Here is a 10613-nt window from a genome sequence, read left to right as displayed (position 1 = left end):
AGCCAACACCTCCCATTTGAAATTTTTGACAAGATTGTGGAGAAAAATGAGCATCACTAGTCGACTGTACTCTTTTTCGGGACACACCCATAGACCACTGCCAAATGGCACGAAGGTGTAAGGGAAGGAGTTTCAAACCTGGACGGAGAAAACTTTTCTGGTTCTGGAAAGCATTCCGGGTTCTTGTTTGTGGTAGTCACGGTCCAATACACCTTCATGCTAAGAGAGAGACAGATTAATTTATTACCACAAACACGCCCCAACTCCTCAAAATTTATGTTAAAAAACCAAAGAGATTTTTCTGGGCAGGTAATTTAATTTAATCACATGATGTGACGAACTGATGGTGATTATGATTCGACGGTCACATGGAATAACCATTAATATATAAGAGATTAGGTTTATGTTGAAAAATAAATAAAAATTCTTAAGATGATTGTTACCGGAAGAGACATGAATTGATCAAGATGGTGCAAATAACAAATCACATGAAGAATTTTAATAACGGAGGTTTAGTTTTACTCATAAGTGAAGTCACTTAAGGCCTCCCTGAATCCTCCTTGAAAAGGTGGTATGATTCTCATCACTATATGATGCTGCAGTTTAGTCAATATATGATGCAACATATATATTTGATCATCTCTTAATATATAAAAGAATATCTTTGAATTTTATGCACTAAGAAAATTCAGAATATTGTTCAACCATTATAAATGCAAAATGTTTTTTCATCTCTTAAATCTTAATAATGTCGTGATACAATTTTAAGATAGAAACTTCAGTTTATTTAACCTTTATAATATGCATTAATGATTAATCTGCTGAATTATTTAGGTACATAAGACATGTCATTAATTCCTTTATTTAATTGGCACTCATGTCTTCTTGTAGTATGTTCTTTTTCTTTTACTCGCCAGCAAAGATTTTAGAAAGTGGTGCTCGCATGACATGTGCTTGCATGACATGTTTGATTGAAATTTATGGGAGGGGACGCCGGCCGGGGCTAGAGAGAGAGAGTTATATATGTGTGTGTGTGCCCGGGGCTAGAGAGAGACAGTTATATATGTGTGGGTGTGGGTGTGGGTTAAATATGACAGTATTTGTTTGGGTGCTTGATGAGTCCATGCAAATATAATTGAATACTTCTTCAATGATAATTGACGCAAGTAGAAAATTGAATGGTTTTTGTACTATATTAATTATTCACTTTTGTTATTGTACACATAAATTTTGTAATATGCAAATTAAAGAATGAAATGGAGAATAAATAATAATTTATTAATTTGAGAAAATTCAAATGTAATTCTCTAAGATATTCTTTATAAAAGAAAGAATTTGTCTTCTGATTCAATCTCCTTTGTTTGTTGGATCCAAGGACTATTAGAGCTTAATCTTGAATCAGGTTGTTGACAATCTTCTTCAAGTATTTGTAGTTGAGGAAGACCCACGATGACTTCTGATCGAAGGCTGATGAAGGTTTATCCCAAACAATATTGTTTGATAATTCTTCAAACTTATTAAATCGCAAGGAAAGAACGGTATAACTTTGATGTGTTTATTGTTCTTTGTTGAATTTGAGGAAGAACAACACAACTTTGGATCTATTTGTTGTTCTTCGTCTTCAGAGAATTTGTTAAATTTGTGGAAGAATGGCACAACTTTTGATGTGCTTGTTACTCTTCTTCTTCAAGGATTCGGTGTTGGGGAGGATTTCTGGATCCCTCTCAATTTCTGCACACCTTCCTCCATGCCCTTATTTATATGCTTATTGGATTAATAAAATGATAACATGTGTCCTCTCCTGATAAAGATATAATTATAACTGGACTGGATCGGTTATATTGTGATAATTATCTCTAAAAATAATTATTTCAAATATATTTTATTAGGACAATTATCTTTTTATTAAATCATATGGGCTAAGCTAATTAAATAATTTAGGTGAACAAAGATTGGCCAATTAAATAATTTAATTAAACATGAGACCCATATTTGATGGGTCAATTTGTCAAAACAAAAATCCATTAAAATTTTAGAGTTTACAAATTGTCCTCACTTCAAGTCTCACGTTCGACCAAACTTGTCTCTTATTTCAAATGGGACTTGAAGTATTTAACTTGGTCTTTGAATTTTAAAGTTAGTTAGTTTTTTTTTTTTTTCGCTTTTCTATCCAACTTTGGATTGTAAAACTTTCTCTTTAGCTTTTCTATGTAAATTTGAATTGTAAGATTTCCCTTTCCAATTTGAATTGAATTATATAAATCCTAATACAAGTAGGAGGTATTTTGTTATCTATATATACCACCAATGTTATAAGGTTTGGCATCAATTCCAATAGCCTCTGAAGAACCTCGGCTTGCCCCGAGCAAATAATCGGTAATTTTTTTTTCATCTTTTACTGCTTTGTTTATTTCTACTTTTCATCTTTTTCTGCTTTGCTTTTTTCTTCTTTGTCTTTTCCTGTTTTTCGACTTTTTCTACTTTGTATTTTTTGTTTTTCGTCTTTTTTTGCCTATCTTTTTCTGCTTCGTCTTTTTTTTCTGTTTCTTTTTTTCTTACAGGATTCTGTGAAGTATAAGATTGAGTCATTCTCTCAAATAACACCGACCGATTTCAAATTTTGTTTGTTACTCCATCATGGTGGTATTCAAATGTTTTGCAAAGTAAAAGATAACTATTTTAGAGAGCGAAAGCAATCAAAGCGGCCAAGAAACCACATTAAGTGTATTTGAATCTATTCTCTGTCGTTATGCCATTCAGGTGCCTGATTCTGACAACAAATATTCTCCACCGCATTGGACATGCAAAGCCACTTGCGACTTCACCAACTTCGATCTTGACCAGATTAATGAAGAATCCATTGTCTCAGATGCCTTGATATTAAATTCTCCACTTCATTGGACATGCAAAGCTACTTACGACTTCACCAACTTTGATTTTAATCAGATTAATGAAGAATCCATTGTCTCAGATGCCTTGATATTAAATTCTCCACTTCATTGGACATGCAAAGCTACTTGCGACTTCACCAACTTCAGTATTAACCAGATTAATGAAGAATCCATTGTCTCAGATGCCTTGATATTAAATTCTCCACTTCATTAGACATGTAAAGCCACTAATATTCTTCATGGATTTATTGGCGAATTATCTTTATGTAATCACCGTAGAGATGAATTCAAAGCATTCCTCGAATGTTGGTGCCCACATAGACTCTCGACGGCGAGTAGATTTTTCTTCTTCGACAACACGTCAGCGGAAAGCCAAATTTCTCATTTAGCAATACTTTGGCAATGAGCAGAATTTTTTTTCTTCAACGACACCTCAGCGGAAAGCCAAATTTCTGTTTCAGCAATACCTCTGCGACGAGCAGATTTTTTTTCTCCAACAACACCACAACGGAAAGCCAAATTCTCTTTGAACAATACCTCAGCGGCAAGCAAAATTTTTTTTTTTCCTTTAACAACACCACAACGGAAAGCCAAATTTCTCTTTCAGCAATACCTCAGCTGTGAGCAGAAATTTTTTTCAATGACACCTCAGCAGAAAATCAAAGATCTCTTTCAACAATACCTCGGCGGCGAGCAGAATATTTTTTCTTTAACAACACCTCAGCGGAAAGCCAAATTTCTCTTTAAGCAATACCCGACGACAAGCAGAATTTTTTTCTTCAACGACACTTCAACGGAAAGCCAAATTTCTCTTTCAGCAATACTTCGGTGGTGCTTCAAAATTTTATTGTAGCAACACTTTGGCAATGAACCGGATTCTCCAGCAACACCTTGGTGGGAAGTCAAATTTTTTAGTGACACCTTGACGTCGAACTTAAAATATTTTCCTTTACAATCATTCTGGTGACGAAATTCTTTGCAATTACACTTTGCTGACGGATTAGATTTTCCTTTGCCGCTACAACTCTGGCGACGAACCAAAATTATTGTTTACAGCTACATTTTGGCAGCGGGCCTAATTTTTTTCATGCAGCTACAATTTGGCGACAAACCAAAATTTCTTTTGCAGCTACAATTCGGTGGCATACCAAGTTGACAAGGTGCAACAAATCACTTTTGATATCATGCAATAGCACACTTTGCCCTTTTTTTTTTTTTTTTTTTGGATTGACTGAACTTAAAACAAACTTCTAAGATGCCTACATACCCTAAACAGGGATCAAGTCATCATATAGTTCACAATTTTTATTTATTTTTTAATTTTTTTCAGGTAGATAGTTTATACTCGTGTCAAGGAATATCATCGACAGTTTATGCTCGTATCGGGGAGCACTTTAATTTTAATTATTCTTCAACTTTGCAAGAATCAGACGACAATCCAAACTTATGTTAAAGGGCACTGACTATCTCGTCGTTACTTTGATGATTTTCTTCTTGGTTTCCTTGACTTAATGCCCCCTGTGATTTAGCACTTACGGTTGAAGTCATTGTTGTAACATGGTGCGTTTCTTGATGCAAGTCTCTCAAGATGATGCTTAGAATGAAAGATGAAGCAAATTCATCATCCGAGTTAGGAAGTATATTGTATTCTTCTTCGGACTCACTTCCCTCATCTTTTTGAAGGTTATAGGGTATAGCAGGATCATTTTTCTTAGCACCATGATTTTTCATGCTAAGCTCCAATTTGTGGGCTCGAGTAACGAACTCTTCAAATGTGCGAGGCTTAATCCCTTGTTGGATGTAAAGAAGCTCCCAGCGCATGCCTTACATACATGCTTCAACTGCAGAAATTTCAAACAAACGATCCTTGCAGTCAAGACTTAGAGTTCGTCAATGGTTGATGTAGTTAACCATGGGTTCACCCTTCATCTGTTTTGTGTTTGTAAGCTCCAGCATACTTACAGTACGACGAGTACTGTAGAATCGGTTGAGAAATTCTCGTTCCATTTACTCCCAACTGTCAATATCTCCAGCTTTGAGGTCTGTGTACCAATCAGATGCATTCCCTTTGAGGGAACGAACGAATTTCTTGACAAGTAGATCTCCGCCTGTACCAACATTGCCGTAGCTTTCTACAAAGTGTACGACATGTTGTTTGGGATTATCTTTCCGTCAAACTGTTGAACCTTTAGAGGTTAATACCCAACCTACATTTTTAAAATGTCAATTCTTTCTGTGTAAGACTTTGAGTATATGCGAGCACTTTGAGGGAGGCCATTGTATTGTTCTTTTATGCTATTCACTATCATATCTTAAATTTGTTGGACAGAAAATGAGGTGACGAAGGTAGCTTCAATTGTTGGATTGGCGGACATGTCATTTTGATCATTAATTGGAATGTTCTCTGGCACGGAATTAGAATGAGGAATTCGATATTTGCTTGACTCAGCATTGTCGTCATGCAATTTTAACTTTTCTGTTAGTAAGGCAATTTTCAGATCTTACTCCTTGAGAGTGTGTCGTCAATTGCTCTTCGTATGAAGTAGTACTCGTCATCATGACTGCCATGGTGACAGAGTCAGAAAAAATCTTTGGTCTTGGGTGGACTAGCCTTGAACTTGAACTTATTACTAGAGCAACCCTTGAGGTTATAGGAACCTTCCTTCTTGCCCCCAATCAGGTGAAGGCGGTATGAGTTTGAGTTGTTACTCTGTCAGATTTGGCGGAATTGACTCTTATCGCATCGTGCTGTCTTTTTGCAGGAACATATGCTTTGACAATACTCTACATTATTGAACTTAAGGAGATGTTTGTACCACTTGACGAAGTTGCAACCTTCTTGCCACCGTTCATGGTGGTAATGATGTTGTCCGTCACGACTATGAGGTCCTTGGGGGTATTCTTACTTTTCGTCTAAATCTTCTTTAAAATCATAATGTAATGACCCTGTCATTTTCTTTCCTTTCCTTTCCTCTGTTTTTTAAGGATAAATTTTTTCCGTTGATGTTTTCCTTTCTGAGTCTGAGTTTCGGATCATCGCGAGTGCTCGAGAATAATTCTTGACCTTATTCTTTTGGGAGATTGATATCGTTCCGGTGAAGACCGTGCCATCTCCTCTCTTTTTTTCGGGCATTTTCCTTTTTCGTCTTTTCCCTATTTGTCACTTCTTCCGTGTAACATACTTTTTATGCTCGAAGTTGATTTCTGACTTCACGTACCTTTATTCTATCTGGTTTCCATAAAATACGTATCTTTACTTTTGTAGAAAAGTATTCTGGCTGCTTACTGTATTCATAGGGACATGGATGCAAAGTTTCTTCGGAAACATTCTTCTTTCTTGAGGTGTTTTTCATAAATATCTTTTGAAGATATTTTATTTCAGGGGTTTTTAAGAAAATATTTTTAGAAGATATTTTCATTCTGGGCTATTCGTGCAGTTATCCCTTTTTGGAGGGGTCATTGTGTAATTAACGAAAGTTATTGGAAAATGCCTCATTTTGAGCCTGGATCCTCGTACAGGATTCATTTTCACATTTCGTCAAGTCGTGTACTCTTAGAATTGCCTTCCGGTCATTTTCTCCAGTTTTAGGGTTTCTGACACCGGTTGCCGCCGAACTTGTTCGGGGCATATCTCTCTGCCCGGAACTTAATTTTTGACGCCATTTCTTCCGTTAATCATTTTTTTCTCATTTTTGTTCTTTTTCATTCACAGTGTTTTACCGTTTGAGCCCGTCTGTGCAAATCTCACTTTTCAAGGCCGGGCATGACCCGTTCAAGGCACTTTTAGGGTTTTTTTTTTATAAATAGGGGGAGTAAAGAAAAAAAGTCAAACTTTCTCTTCTTCCACCTCCTTGGCCGACCAGCCATGGCAGCCCCTTGGGCTGCCACCTTCTTCCTTCTTTTTAGGTTTCTTCCTCTTTGATTTTTACCTCGACGATGAAAACATTATCGTAGGCCTTGGCGAGGCCGTACTTTCCCCTCTATTAGAATCTAGTTTTGACCATTTTGAGTTCGGGTTTGAATTTTGGTGTTGCTGCATGGAGGATTTGTGTTTCCCTCGCTATCCCCATCGTAACCCCGAAGTATCATCGGATTCGGAACAGTTTTCTTTTGATGGCTTTTGAGATTTCATCTCAAATTGAGGTAGGAGATGTTATAGGTTTATATTCATGTTGTTTTAATTGTTTTTGAGGCTTAAATAACTTGTATGCATGTCTTTGTATTTAATCTAGAATTTAATTTAATTATTTTCGTTGTATAAAGTTTAATTCACATAGTTGTATATAGTGTGAAATTAACTTGTGACATGCTATTAAGTTAGACCTTGACATGTTCATTAACATATATTAATTTAAGAATATTTAGAGTTGTTTTAAAATCTAGAGAAATTAATTAATTAGTTTAATTAATTTTATTTTAAGCGTTCCATTTATTTAATTGAATATTTGAGTTGATATATGTAATGACCATGCTATATTCTTTAACATGTATTAAATGAATTTTTGGATGAGCACTAAAATCTAGAGAAATTAATTATTTTATTTAATTAATTTTTATTTAATTATTCCTTAGCTTTAATTAAGAATTGATGTGATATATGTGATGAGCATGATTTGATCTTTAACATATATTAATTTGAAATCTAGATAATTTAATTATTTAATTTAGTTAAATTCTATTTAGTTGTTTCCATAGATTTAATTAGGTATTGATGTTGTATTCGTGCTTAAGTTATAAGTTTGGAACTTGTGGTTTACTTACATGATAGTATTTTATAAATTGATGTCATATTGTGGCTTGTTAGTATTCGCATTATATATTTGACATTTAATGTGTCATCATAGCATAAAGGCCTAGGGAGTACCTTGTGTGATTTCCATAACTTGTTTGTGCATGGTAGTTGGCTAAGACTTGGGACATTATACACGTGACAGCTAAGGCTCGGCTTTAGTACGGGAGATAGGAGCTCTCCCTATTTATAATACGCACTAGGTGGTACCTTAAGGGCTAGTAACACAAAAACACCAACATCTCGGCTTTAGTACTGATAAGCGCCGAATATTGTATATTCAAGCGCCCTAAATTGCATTAGTAAAGTCCGTTGTATGTTAATTTATGTAGATTATCTTCATTTCTATGTTTTTATGCATTTTCAGGTTCATTGGCCAAAATGGAACAAGAATAAGGCCTTGTGGAATCTTGAGCAACAAAAGGTGCCAATGCTGAATTCTGGCAGCAGTAGAACCTGGGCTTTGCTCGCCATTTTGACCTTCCAAACTCGAGAACTGGACTTCCCTCATAACATGAAAGATTTAGAGCTCTGAATTAGCTTTCTAAATCTTCAAACGGTTTGTCATTCGGAGCTCGGAGCAGAGAGTTATGGCCTTGTTACCAGAGGTGCGCAGAACTGCCTGGCAGCAATGAAATTCTGCCTTGATCTTCATTTTCGACCAACCATCCTTGAGAATTGGATCTCCACCAAAACATGAAATATTTAGAGCTCTGAATTAGCTTTCTAAATCTTCAAACGGTTCATCATTCGGAGTTCGGAGCGCAAAGTTATGGCTGTTTAACCGAAGTAGGTCTGGGCGGAGCAAGGCAAGAATGGAGCATTCTGCTCCAATTTCGAGTGCTCGAGCCCTTATTTCGAGTGCTCGAACTTAGGGCAGAATTGCATCCGGAAATGGCCCATTTTCAGCCACTTGCATCTTGGGTTCCTCAATTCTAATTTCCCTCTTTAATGGTTGGTTGGAGATGTTGGTTGGTGGGGGTTTCTAGAGCCTTATCTCTAGAAGATAAGAGAGGGAAGCCACACAATAGGATTGAGCTTCATTTTACAAGATTAGAGGAGAGAGAAGAGAGCAAGGAGGGTGTGTTCTTGAAGCCAAAGGAAGGGAGCTCGAAAATGGCTTATTCTTCCAAACTTCCTTCTTCCATTTTTGTATCCATGGATAACTAAACCTCCATCTAGGGAGGTGATGAAGCTCTCTCTTGTAAGCATGCTTTAATTTCATCTAATTTGGGGAATGATTCATGTACATGGTAGTTTCATGATTTAGAGCACTTACACTTGTTGTAATGGATTTCAATGCCTATAAATGATCATGTTGAGTTCTTATCTTGTCTTAGATTTTATCCTCTCATGATTATATAACTTGCATCTTCATAGTGAGAATGGAAATGAAATTGTGAAATGGGTTTAAAGGCATGTTGTATGAGAAATTTGTTAATCCATAGCTTAAGACTTCCTTTTGATGGATTAATCTTGTATCTTGACTTCATGTGCTATTACCATAGTGATTAAGGGGTTTGATGGTCCCTAGCTTAGTGAGCATGTTATGGCTACACCCTAATCTAGGTAGTTCTAGCATGTGGCTCTTTGAGGGATTATACTTAAATCTTGATCCTATGATTTTCTTGAGGATAATGTAGCAATCTAGTATTACTACATATCATTGCCATGTAGTGAAATTGTTTCCCAAGTTAATAGAAATTTAGTATGTTTATAGGATTGGTGGTGAATTCACTTCCCTAGACCTCCTTTTCTAGACTTCTTCTTCTTAAATTCCTTGCATTTATTTTTTTAAGCACATTTCAATTCTAGTGACTAAGTGACAAACCAACAAAACTCTATATACCCCCTCATCATTCTAAAAGTAATCTAGACTCTTAGGTTGCCATAGACTAGCGCAGTCCCAGTGGTTCGACTTACCCGACCAATAGCCCTATTTTACAATGATTCGTGCTATTGCGAAGGTTGATGTTAATTGACCAACCGATCAATTTTTGGCGCCGTTGCCGGGGACTGCAAACGGTTTAGCGACCAAGGTTCTAGGGTTAAATTTAGTTTGATTGTGAATATTGTGTTTTGTGAATATTTCTTATGTGGTTTAACCTTTTTGGTGTTGTAAGTGAGATTCTAGGAACTCGAAGCTCGCCGTGGGAATGCTAGCAAATTGTAAGTCTAGAGGACCCCAGGTAAGTCTCGTGACTTCTAGTTTCGAATTGTGAATATCGTGCATGTGTTAAGCTTAGAAGTAGTTAAATTGCAAGCCCTTGTCGAGGCTATGTCAATTGTTTTAAATTTCATGTTCAAGCATTGGTCCTTGTCGTGGCCATTTACATTTTTTGTCTTGATAATTGAGGAGAATGGGAACATTGTATGTGGAGGTTATGGTGATGAAGTGTTGTGTTGATTGCTTTGTGTGTTGTTGAATTACTCCTAGATGGAGAATAGTTATCTTCCAACTCAATTCTACACACCTCATGAGTTTTGTGCTTTTTGCTCTAGTAATACACATCATACAAGAGATTGTCTTCCAACGAGACAATTCTCGGACTTCTATCTAGAGCAACCAAATGAAAATTTCTTTGAACCGGGTAGTGATCCATACTTCAATGGTTATAACTCGGGTTGGGGAGACCAACAAAACTTCTTGTGGCATGACATAGGAAATTCAACCCCACAATCTCATATGCAACCTTTTCAACCCAATGATCATCCTTTCCCGCCCTCTTCTCCTTTTCCACCGTCTCCATTGGATGAGCTAATTGTTGCTAACAAACAAATGATGGAGTCTATGCACACACAAATGATGGACTCCAACAATCAACTATTGGCTTCCCTTGCTAGCATGCAATCCACAGTAGAGTCTATCAATCAAGTGGTACCATATCACCAGTCCCAAGTTAGTGCAATGATAGATGACCAAATATCTCAAA

This window comes from Cornus florida, unplaced genomic scaffold (assembly GCF_030987335.1).
Source record: "Cornus florida cultivar Cherokee Brave unplaced genomic scaffold, ASM3098733v1 CherokeeBrave_3.0.0_Hap2_Chr06, whole genome shotgun sequence".
Lineage (NCBI taxonomy): Eukaryota > Viridiplantae > Streptophyta > Magnoliopsida > Cornales > Cornaceae > Cornus > Cornus florida.
The sequence above is the reverse complement of the archived record's forward strand: the minus strand, read 5'-3'. Positions refer to the sequence as shown.